Source organism: Erythrolamprus reginae, chromosome 2 (assembly GCF_031021105.1).
Source record: "Erythrolamprus reginae isolate rEryReg1 chromosome 2, rEryReg1.hap1, whole genome shotgun sequence".
NCBI lineage: Eukaryota > Metazoa > Chordata > Lepidosauria > Squamata > Dipsadidae > Erythrolamprus > Erythrolamprus reginae.
Window position 1 is genome coordinate 200,727,352 of NC_091951.1, and position 12,784 is coordinate 200,740,135.

Sequence of the window (12,784 nt, forward strand, 5' to 3'; positions counted from 1 at the left end):
CAATACATAATACACATTGATATATTATAATATTATAATGAATACAGCGGTTGCATTCATACTACTGAAGTATCATTGACTCAGCCATACCCAAGAAAGAAAGTTCACTCCTAAATGCACAGATAAAATGATCCCCAAATTTGCAGAACTACCTTCTCATTCAAAAGTGGGTAGATGTTAAGAGTATTTCATCCAGACTCTTCTACTTGGTGGTGCTCTCTGGATATGTTTGGGGTACAACGCACGCATGTGCTGGACCTCCACCCACACTTTCTTACTTCTAACTGCCAATTTATCCCGTTTAAGTCTTTTAATTTAGGCTCCATATTTTATCTATCTATCTATCTATCTATCTATCTATCTATCTATCTATCTATCTATCTATCTATCTATCTAGTCCAATACATAATACACATTGAAGAGAATAGATATGTAGTAATATAAATAAAGAAAAGAATAGAAGATATAAAAGTATAGGTGAACATATTTGAAAGGAAGAAAAGATAAATGAGATAAGGAGAGACAATTGGACAGGGGATGGAAGGCACACTGGTGCACTTATGCACGCCTCTTACTGACCTCTAAGGAACCTGGAGAGGTCAATCGTGGATAGTCTAAGGGAAAAATGTTGGGGGTTAGGGGTTGACACTACTGAGGTAGGTAATGAGTTCCACGCTTCGACAACTCGGTTGCTGAAGTCATATTTTTTACAGTCAAGTTTGGAGCGGTTAATATTAAGTTTGAATCTGTTGCGTGCTCTTGTGTTGTTGCGGTTGAAGCTGAAGTAGTCATTGACAGGTAGGACGTTGCAGCATATGGTCTTGTGGGCAATACTTAGATTGTGTTTTAGGCATCGTAGTTCTAAGCTTTCAAGACCTAGGATTGATAGTCTGCTTTCGTAGGATATTCTGTTTCGAGTGGAGGAGTGAAGGACTCTTCTGGTGAAGTATCTTTGGACATTTGTCAAAGTTTTTGGAAGGGGGCTTTGTTTTGTCTGTCTGTCTGTCTATGTGTGTGTGTGTGTCTCTGTGTGTATATACAGTGTTTCCACAAAAACAAGCTCCCCCCTAAAAATAAGCCATCCCCAAAAATATTCAAACACATCCACAGCCTGTCCCCGCCATTGCCTCTGGGGTTAGGGTTGGGGCAACAAAGCTGGAGATCAGGTAAGATGGCAAAAGGAGTTCCGTCTTGCTCCACATGCTCCAAAATAATAAGACCTCCCTGAAAATAAGAGGTTCAGAAAATATAACACGGGGTCTTATTTTGGGGAAAATTGTTGTCCCAAATAATATTTGCAATATCAATTAACAGGACTGTCCTGGAGGCAAAAAGTGTGGCTGATTCTGACCATTATAGCCTGTTGCCCTTTTAAGGCCTTAAGCTCAGTGAACAATTTCCGGCATATAATGAGCACTAACTCCTATAGTCAGTGAGTGAGTGGTTTCTAAAGGATAATTTAGGCAGAGGTGGCGGGAATCAAACTCTTGATACAAGTTGCAGCCCAAAATTCAATTGGAGGGCAATAATCTGAAGAAACTGATGTGGGGATTTAATTCAGGCAATCTGACAAAAAGCTGAAGCAAAAGGGATGCTTGAAGAAGATAGTGAGATTTTAACCTCTATTTAGGATGCAGAAATGTGAGACTGGCAGATCTGTATAAACAGGCACCATACAATAAGACATTCTCCACTATAAATCTAATTAACATAAAAAGGCTGCATTGTTCCCAGCCCCACAATCCAGCAGTATGCTTCTTAGGTCTCCTAGTTATATTTACAAGCTGAAGTTAAGAATGAAAGATTTTACCCAATTTTGAATTATTATTTTTTAAAAAAATCCCTATAGTGTATGTCTGCCAAGGAAATTGTACAGGAGCCTCAGACTGCTAACCCCCTTAAACTGAGGATAGCAACAGGCTTCTCTGCAGTGAACTATTTTTGGGAAGACGGGTTAGATTTCTAACCTGCACCACACTATAAATTTAACAAAAGAAAATGGGAGTGGGAAAGGCAAAATTACTCAATCCTTGACCAAGCATGTAATGTTAAATGCACGTCTACATTTCTATCCAAACCAGAGGTGTCAGGTAAATGAGACTTTTAACTTTCATTCCATTCCACAGTAATCCAACTAATCCCTCCCAATTAATTAGTTGTCTGGAAGAGAGCTCCCACCAATGCTAATGGGAATACTCCCAGGTTCAGAAAACACAGAGAGGCACACCTGCCTCTGGGACCCAGGAACCGAAGGGTTAACTGTGCCACCTGGAAAGAAAGCTCTGAGGCTGGGTGGGGCAAAAATGCAAATGGGGATGTCTGATTGGTGCCTTGATCTTTAACCGCATCCTTCCCTCGGAGATATATTCCCACAGAAAAATAGAACAAGAGCTTTCTATTCTGGTGGGATGAGCCAATGCCTCCCCCTCAAGTAATAACTGTGACTGGATTCCTCAGTTCTTATTTCAGGTTGTGGGAGGTACAAAACAGCAACTGTTGAGAACCCGTGCCCTCTAAGTATTGTGAAACTAGAGCCATTCCAGCCAACTTGTCCAATGCTGCAATGCTGGGATGGTGCCCGTCCTATGGCATGAAAGGGGGGGGGGGGGGTTTGAATGTGATAGCTGCATAACATTTACGGTCCAGTGGCATGTTCTTTCCAAAACAAAGGGTGGCTGATTTGAGGCTCAATGAACTATGTGAAATTAGCCCCTTTGATTAGTTTGTTGTTCAGCATGTTGGGTTAATCATTCCTTAACTCAGGAGATGGGTTAACCATGGTTAAGTAACCAAGGGTAATTGTCCTGCAAACACAGCTGACTGGTGTTTCCAGCTTTGGCCCGGTGTTTCCATTTGGGCATGCCATTTGTGATTTCAGGTTGGGGGTTCCTAAACTTTCTGCCATCACCCCTCCTTTTAGTGTAATCTTCATGTACACCTAGGCATGCCACGTATGGAAAAAGAACACAAAGGGACAATGAAAATAATAGAATGACACTATACCCATGATGGCAAACTTATGGCATGCATGCCACAGGTGGCAAATGGAGCCATAGCTGCTGGCACACAAGCCATTGTCCTAGCTCACCTGACTTTAAGCTTGCATGGAGGCTCTGGGAGGGCATTTTTAGCCTCCAGGGGTGCTGGGGAGGCAATTTTCGCCCTCCCCAGGCTCCAGGGAAACCTCTGGAGCTTGGGGAGAGCGAAAATTGGGTCTTCCAGGCCCATCAGAAGTCGGGAAACAGGCCCTTTCTGGCTTACGGAAACCTCCAGGGTGTGTGGGGGAAACCGTTTGTGTCCTCCCCAGGGTCCAGGGAAGCCTCTGCATCCTGAAGAGGTTGAAAAACAGGCCTATCGGGCCCACCAGAAGTTGAGAAACAAGGCAGCCAGGTGTGCGTATCACGCAAGGAGGGTGGGGCAGCACGTGGGGAGGCCCACACATGCAGGGGATGGGGTGCATTGGGGCACTGAATTATGGAGGTGGGCACGCATGCTTGCACGATAGTGCGCACAGTTGTGCTTTTCGTACCTGAGGGAGGGAAAGTTTCTTCATCACTGCACTATAAGAAATTTGGATTTATTAATAATTTAATAATAATAATAATAATAATAATAATAATAATAATAATTTATTAGATTTGTATGACGCCCCTCTCCATTATTATTTTAAAAAAAATATTTTTATTAATTTTTTTAAATGTAAGACAAAACAAGACAGACAACATTTAACATGTAAAGGAGCTGCAATTGCTCCGCTAAGTATAGAAGTTTTCTTAATACAGAAAAAAAGACTAATTCTAGTTTAGATCAATACAGAAAGGTAAACTTGTCAATGAAATATCTCTATGTAAACGATAATATAAAAATCTTGACTTTCCAATACTTTCTAGTCATTATGTAGTTATAATTAAAATAACTAAAATCAATTAGTAAAAATAAGCTTATCTATCAAGTATCACTATACAGTGAACCCTCGAGTTTCGCGTGTTCAAGTATCGCGAAAGGGCTATTTCGCGAGTTTTCAACCAGGAAGTAAACTCCACCATCTGCGCATGCGTGCCCTTCCACGCATGCATAGATGGTGGAGTTTCCCCGCCGGGCAGAGGCTTCCCTGGGTCTTCCCCCTCTTGCCCCCGTAAGACCCCAGCGGCGGCGCGAGCAACGGCGTGGGCGGGCGGGCGGCACGCGCTTGGGGACATCCCAGCTCCGCTCCCCAGCTGGGGAAAGCGCGCGCGTTTGGGGACTCCCTAGATCCACTCCCCAGCTGGGGAGCGGATATAGGGAGTCCCCAAACGCGCGCGCTTTCCCCAGCAACGCGCGCGCGGTGGGGACTCCCTAGATCCGCTCCCCAGCTGGGGAGCGGATCTAGGGAGTCCCCAAACGCGCGCGCTTTCCCCAGCAACGCGCACACTTTCCCCAGCAACGCGCGCGCGGTGGGGACTCCCTAGATCCGCTCCCCAGCTGGGGAGCGGATCTAGGGAGTCCCCAAACGCGCGCGCTTTCCCCAGCAACGCGCGCGCGGTGGGGACTCCCTAGATCCGCTCCCCAGCTGGGGAGCGGATCTAGGGAGTCCCCAAACGCGCGCGCTTTCCCCAGCAACGCGCGCGCACCCCAGGCGCGAGCAACGGGGTGGGCGGGCGAAGGGCGGGCGGCAGTGGAAGCAAAAACACCATCTGCGCACGCGCAGATGGTGTTTTTACTTCCGCACCGCTACTTCGCTAAAAATCGATCATCGCGTGGGGTCCTGGAACGGAACCCTCGCGATGATCGAGGGTTCACTGTATAATATATTCAACCTAGTAAATTTAACTATTCCATGCTTTATTTTAATATCTTTAAAGATCCTTTTTTGCATTCCACCAATTGTAGACTTTCTCCCAAGTTCTGCAAAATTCTGTTTCCACTTGGTTATTTAACCTTCTCGTCATCATATCTAATTCTGCACATTCCATAATCTTCCTAAAGACCTCTTCGTCTTTTGGAATTTCCTTTTCTTTCCATTTTTGTGCAAATGTAATCCTTGCTGCTACTAATATATGAATTATTAAATAATATATTTCTTTTTTTATATCTAATATCTGTGATACCTAATAAGAAAAATTCTGGGGTCTTCTTAACTTCCTTGTTTGTGATTTCCTTTAACCATTTTTCTACCTTATTCCAATAGATCTTGGTTTTTGGGCATGTCCACCATGCATGAAAATATGTGCCAATTTCTTTTTTACATTTCCAACAAATAGGTGAAGTACTTCCAAGTACTTCACCATTATTATTGTTAATAATGTAACCAAAAGATCCTTTACCTCTCCCCTAGATTCTGCCTGCACCTCCCCAAGGGAAGAATACCTCACAATTTGGGAAGTCCTATGCCAGAAACACACCTAGGATGCTAACAGAGGAGTTGGAGCCTGAGCGAGAGGAAAAGCTGGCCTGTTGTGGTTAACTATAAAAATGCATGCAGCCCACAAAAAAACTGTTCCCAGGACACTCCTAAAGTAAAAGGAGTGGGAAGAAAAGGATAAGGGGGGAAAAAAGAGGCCGGGAAAGAAAAAAATCAAGAATTTAATAATAGCTATAGCTGAGCTTTATGATATTTCTTTCTGCAATATGTAATCATCCATCCTTCAGCCACAGAAATGGAACACCGGTGGACTACTGGTTCGTAGACTTCTTTAAGCCTTCCTATTAGTGAACAAGCCACGAGCATAGCTATGAATGGTAGTGCTACTTGCATATGTTTACTTACGTTCAATTGTGTTCAGAGTGGCTTCTTCTCAAGAGAATTATGTGCAAGATTAAAAATTACATCATTAAGTTTAATATTATTGGGCATGAAGTTTGCCTTGACCTAACTTTTTAAGCGTTTGACCCAGAGTTTTTAAACACTGTGATTTGTATTCATAGTAAATAGCAGATTTATATAATGGACAGAGCCTTAACATGGTTTTGTTCTTGATCAAGGGTTGTCTAAACCCTGCTTGCAACAAACCTGTCGCTTAGTATGAGTGAATGAAGCCAATCATGTATTGTTTAATAACCCATAATTAAGCAAACTTGTGAGTTCAGATCTTACTGCAGGGGAAATACGCCAGTCTTTTTCTAAGTACTAATGAATTGGATTGAAATTAAATACATCTCTAGCCCATTTGCAAAGGACAGACTCATTGTGCACACAACTGGGTAGTCTTAAATCAACAACCAAACATGACTAGGGTGTCATCTCACCACAGCACAGCACTGCCACCCCCACAGCCTTCATCCCACTTTGAGCTCTGAAATATCATTTTGACTTTGCAAACATTATAAAGCAATAAAGGCTTATTCTTTAGGTTGTGGGAAAATCTTTTAGCTTGGGGCCCCAATCCCTCAAGAAAACCCACGAAAGATTGTCAGCTATGATCCGAAATCAAATAACTATATTAGTCAATGAACTGAAACCCAACAGAACAGGTAAAATAAATGTATGGCGTATTTCAAACAACCTGTCCACACCAAACTGAAATAGTTTTTAATAATAAAACAACAAGTTAGAAATGTCCTGAACAATGTACAGAACAAACAAGATTCCTGCCAGTGTGGAAATTTAGTTACAATTCTACTTTTAACTAATAATAGGAGAGCAATGATTGGGCATAGATGGGAACCACCTCCCTCAAAGCAGCCTTGGGCACAATCATGACTTTTGAACAATTAAACAACTGGCATCAAATTTCTCAAATGTCCTCCCAAAGATGACATTTCTAATCACTGAGTGCATTTCAGGTAATTTACCTCAAAATCAGATTTATTTTTTTACGTGGGGCATATTATACACAAATACAACAAAACTGGAAAGAGATACTGTACATGGAAAATATGATTATGTTATCTCTGAATAGTACAATACAAAAGTAAGAAAAAACAACCAACAGTTTTTTTAAGATCTTGCAACCAGGTCATCTGAAGACAAACTGGCCTATTTAGATAAGTAAAATGAAGGGGAGTTTATTGTCTAATCAATTTGGGGGCTGGAAAATTGAGGAAAATGTAGGCAGAAGAGCAGGCAGAAGTCAGATGGGTTATAGTTCTAGGTCAAAAAGAGGGCAGGGAAATATTTACTGACCCCCTCACATCCTGGACACAAATTGTTTCAACTCCTATCCTCAAAACGTCGCTACAGAGCACTGCACACCAAGACAACAAGACACAAGAACAGTTTTTTTCCAAACGCCTTCACTCTACTAAACAAATAATTTCCTCAACAATGTCAGACTTTCTACTAAATCTGCACTTCTATTCTACTAGTTTTTCTCATCATTCCTATCACTCATTTCCTCCCACGTTGACTGTATGACTGTAACTTGTTGCTTATATCCTAAGATTTTTATTAATATTGCTTCTTCATTGCTTATTTGACCCCTATGACAATCATTAAGTGTTGTACCACATGATTCTTGAGAAATGTCTATTTTATTTTATGGACGCTGAGAGCATATGCACCAAGACAAATTCCTTGTGTGTCCAATCACACTTGGCCAATAAAAATTGTATTCTATTCTATTCTATCTAAACAGGTTTCGTTTTTTTATCCTTCTGTCAGGCTGTTAATGGCTATATTCTTTCAGATATAAGATAATGACTTCAGAATGTGATATTCTTTCAGAATGAAGTGAGATAATGACTTTAGAATGAAGTGAGATAATGAGATTTCCTGTCCACGTCCAGCATTTTAATTATCACTTAGTTTCTTCAGACGCTACAATTCAAACTATGAATGCACACTTCACAAGAAGCTCTACTTTTCATTTTTTTCAGTAGAATATTCCTGTGCATGTTCAGAATTTTAAAAAACAAAACTATTGCTAAATGTCAGTTTGATGACACTATGTCTGCAAAAGGGTGTACAAAGTAACCACAAATCTTTTAGCAGATAATGTCCAACCACTAATCCTTAGAATGAGTACTTTCTCACAACAATCTGACTTTACTACCCAAAGGATCCTGTTACAACAAGTATGTTGCTTCTTTCACTATTGCAGCAGATTGGATCACTAAGTTTGTACTATTGTAAGCGGGCTTCTTCCTATGATACAAAATACAAAACAATCACAACAGGGGACTCAGCAGAGGTTGGAGCAAGTGAAAAGCATTTCTGGTTCGGAAGTTCTACTGACAAAAGGTGATTGATTGATTGATTTTATTTTTGTCAAGTACATATTGGTAGTATACATAGATATAACATAGATATAACTATATCTACAGCAGCACGAAACTTACAACTTCAGCCTGATGATGGTGAATGTGATTTCACCGAAACGTCGCATAGACATACAAAATATTACACGGTGCAAAACCCGAACTCAGAACAATCTACAGATAACATTGTTTACATACATGATACGGGTACTAATAAGAGGGGAACATTAGGACAGGAATGGCAGGCACGCTGGTGCACTTATGCACGCTCCTTACTGACCTTTTAAGAATCGGGTGAAGTCAACAGTGGATAGTCTAAGGGTGAAGTTTTGGGGGTTTGGTAATTTATGTATTATGTAACTTTCCACTCCCATGGCAACAACAATCAACCAATGAAATAGGCTATTTGATGGGCTCCGTTCTACTCATGAGTCCTCAGGCCTGTTGGCAAAACCAGGTCTTTCAGGGTCTTGCGAAAGAGTCAGAGTGGGGGCCAATCTCAGTAGGGATAGTGTTCCACAGGGAGGGAATTTACCACAGATTGACTGAATTACAGTTCCCAGCTTGCACAGCTGACATGGGTTTACACAGAGGTTGCTATGAGCTCATCGAAGTTTGAAAGCCATAGGTCAGTGATGGCGAACCTTTGTTTGCTTGGGGGCCAAAAGGGCATACACGTGGGTAATAGCACGTGTGTGCCCATGCCAATAATGCAATGCCCTCCTCCTACATATAAATGCACACACACCTGCTTTCCCCCCATTTCCGGGCCTCACTGAAACGTCCAAACCTCCAGAAGAACTGTTGGGCCATTTTCCGCCCTCCCCAAGGCAGCTTTCCTGAAGCCTGGTGTGGGAGGGTGAAAAATGGCCCAATGGGCCTAGTGGAAGTTCCTTCCCAAACTTCCGGTAGGCCCATTGGGTCCATTTTTCCCCATCCACAGGCACCGGAGGCTTTCCTGAAGCCTGGTGAGGGCAAAAATGGCTCCCCCCCTCCAGAAGGCCGAAAATCAGCTGGCCAGAGTGCATAGGGCAACGCCACGCATGCCCTCAGATACGGCTCCACGTGCCATCTGTGGCATGCGTGCCATAGGTTCGTCATCATGGCCTTAGGTTCTCCAGGCTTTATGTTGTAAAATTTTAAAATGTTGAGGTGGTGTTATCATGTAAGGTCATAGAATTAGATTTAGTTTATATCCCATCAGTTCTCTAAGGAGCTCCAAGTGTGTTTGTGAGGCAAGGGTATCACCATTCTTTTATTTACACAAAACCTATGAAGTAGTCTGCTGAGAAAAATGATTGAGATTAATTCACCTGGTAGATTTCAAGGTAAAGCAGGGATCCCCCCACCATTCAAGTCCAAATGCTAATTACAATATTAACAATGACATCATACTTCTATAAACTATTATAGACTATTATTTCTATAAACTTCCATAAACTATACACATTATTATTATAAAAATCTGTTTATTTCACACTAATTACTTCACTCTATTTATGGATCCAAGCTAAACAGGGCCAGGAAAGTATGAGAATTTTGAATCTACATACTTTAGGGTAATACCGTAGGACCAGACTATTTACAGGACCATCTCCTGTTGCATTACCTCCCAGAGACCAATAAAATCACACAGGGCCTTCTCCAAGTCCCATCAACTAGGTAATGCAGGGGAGGGCCTTCTCTGTGGCTGCCCCGGCCCTATGGAACCAACTCCCCCGTATATATCTACTGCTCCCACCCTAGTGGCCTTCCGAAAGGCTGTGAAGACCTGGCTTTGACAGTAGGCCTGGGAACCGTGAATACTTGCATCTGTCATGGCCAATTGATATGCATGTTTGCTTTGACTGGACTGCTTTGCTTGTGGGTTTTTATAACAGTTTTTTTTACTGTTTTAGTATTTAACATTTGACTTTTTATTTTTTATATTGTATTTTTATATTGTTGTAAGATGTCCTAAGCCCCAATGGGATTGGGCGGCATAGAAGTATGTATGTATGTATGTATGTATGTATGTATGTAGGTAGGTAGGTAGGTAGGTAGGTAGGTAGGTAGGAAGGAAGGAAGGAAGGAAGGAAGGAAGGAAGGAAGGAAGGAAGGAAGGAAGGAAGGAAGGAAGGAAGGAAGGAAGGAAGGAAGGAAGGAATAAGGCATTTTTGTCCTGGGCAAGATAAAATCCAATATTATAGAAAATCAGGATAGATTCTAAATTTAGATTTCTAGTACCTCCTCCAAATATCAGATCTGATGTGACTTTCTATATGTCTGGGGATCACACAAAAGTAGTTCAAACCTAGCTAATAAGTCAAGTGATTAACAAAATCCCTGAAATTGGAAAGGAACTGGACACTTTCCAGTAACAAATGTTAAAATATAAAGAATTGTCTGCATGGATGCAAATCAAAGTTCAAGCAGCTAATATGTGGACTGCCTAACAGCACAACCGTTGCATTCTTATTCTGAGGTAAATCCCTTTGCACCCATTGGTTTTAAAAATTTGTGCGCAGAATTAAAATTGCATTGTGTTATGCTCAGTGCTCACTTCAAAGGAAGCCAGGAAATGACTGTATTGCAAATGCTCACTAAACCAAACCAAACCAAAAATACACTCTTCCATTGTCAAAAATAAATCAAAGTGTATGTTTGTATTTTGTCTCAACCAGTTCCACCAAAACCTCTTAAGCTATACAAACAAATAAGAGAAGCTCTCTGATTAGTTTTCTCAGCTCTATTTTACTTTACTTTACTGTCAACTTCCAAACTAACTGCTTAAATAATTTCTTCACCTACTGACCGATTTCATGAATATTTGTTCAATGAAAAACTGCATGGAAATATGGGTGTATTTCTGTAGATGGTAAAGAAGTATAAACTTGTCAACAAGTGAAGTCTTAATTCATCATATTCAGCTCCATTACCTAAAAGATGTTAATAATTTAAAAATGAACCTTACCAATATTTGCTTGGAACTTAATCTGAGAGAATTTCAACAAGGCTTATTCCCAGGAAAATATTTGCTTCCTAAATTTAAGTTTGATTAAACTTTGGAAAACATCTAACCTAAATATTTAAATTGATAATGAAATGCCAAAGTCAGAGGACTATGGACTTAAACCAGCAAAAGCTGACTGCTGCTGTCTCATGTATTTAGGATCTCAGCATAAAAGGGACGCTAAGGTCTTTCTGACCCTCCTATTACAAATATTAGTGACGCAATTAAGGCCTGCCACTCGCTCCTCTTTCCAAATCTTTCTTCCACATAACTTTATTAAAGATTATAAATAGAATAAAAATTAATAGAGACTACAAAAAATACAAAACATAATGAAAAAAAGAAAAGGAAAAGGAAGAAGAAACTTCCACCCTTCATCCCAATAAATGTAAACAATTTTACTAGCTTATTAATAGAATAGAATAGAATAGAATAGAATAGAATAGAATACGGCAGTTAGTACCCAAGTGTGATTGGACATGCAAGGAATTTGTCTTTGGTGCATATGATCTCAGTGTACATAAAAGAAAATATACATTTGTCAAGAATCATGAGGTACAACACTTAATGAATGTCATAGGGTTCAAATAAGCGATCAGGAAACAATATTAATAAAAATCTTAAAGATACAAGCAACAAGCTACAGTCATACAGTCGTAAGTGGGAGGAGATGGGTGATAGGAATGATGAGGAAAAAATTAGTAATAGTAGTGCAGACTTAGTAAATAGTTTGCCAGTGTTGAGGGAATTATTTCTTAATAAAACATATTCCCCCTTTTTCCTAGAACTATCTCTAAACTAAAAACAAAATACAAAAATGTTGTCATTGTTCCTTATTAACAGAGGTCGAATAAGGAATACCAGATAAAATTAATCATCTATGTTAACCTTGAATGAATAGGTCAACCACATGCTCATTCCCTCATATTTTGAACTATTTTGATTTTTAATCCTTTCAAATTAAGTTCCAGAACTTGATTTCTGTTCAAGGTTTTCTTTCTCCCAAGAAACTTTCAGAATTTTTCAGAATATCTCTTTTGTATATCTAGAAGTAAGGTACATCTCTTTTTTTGGCCACTTCTCAGACTTCTTTTATACCCTCCCTCTTTCCAAATCAAGATACCCTGGGCACAGGGATGAGGAAATCTCTATCAGATTGCCTGATTCTAACAGAGGTATTCAAGAAGTCCCATAGCTTCTCTATGTGGATGGTTCCTGTGAGTGTAAAGAAAATGGTGACCAAAGAAGGTAGATATCTCCTGGGTTGGATTAGAACCTGTCACCTGATGGTTTTCACCAACTAGCAAACGATATACAGATATTCATTTAGTGACCATTCAAAGTTGCATCACTGAAAAAAGTGACATGATCCTTTTTTACACTTATGGCCATTGAAGCATCCTGAGCCAAATTCAGACTCTTGGCAACTCTTGGCATATTTATGATGTGGGATCATGTAAATCACCTTTTAATAAGTTCTAATAAGCAAATTCAATGGGGAAGCCAGGTTCACTTAACAACCATGCTACTAATTTAATAACTGTAGCGATTCACTTAACAACGGTGGCAATAAAGGTCGTAAAATGGGGTAAAATTCACTTAACAAATCTTTCACTT

At 40.4% G+C, this 12,784-nt stretch overlaps 2 protein-coding genes across 4 annotated transcripts in view; one reads left to right on the forward strand and one right to left on the reverse strand.

Moving 5' to 3' along the window:
• PORCN (porcupine O-acyltransferase) overlaps positions 1-12,784 on the forward strand; it is a 298,654-nt gene that overhangs the window by 187,724 nt on the left and 98,146 nt on the right. The gene's annotated exons all lie outside the window — the stretch shown is intronic.
• SLC38A5 (solute carrier family 38 member 5) overlaps positions 1-12,784 on the reverse strand; it is a 56,144-nt gene that overhangs the window by 36,952 nt on the left and 6,408 nt on the right. The gene's annotated exons all lie outside the window — the stretch shown is intronic.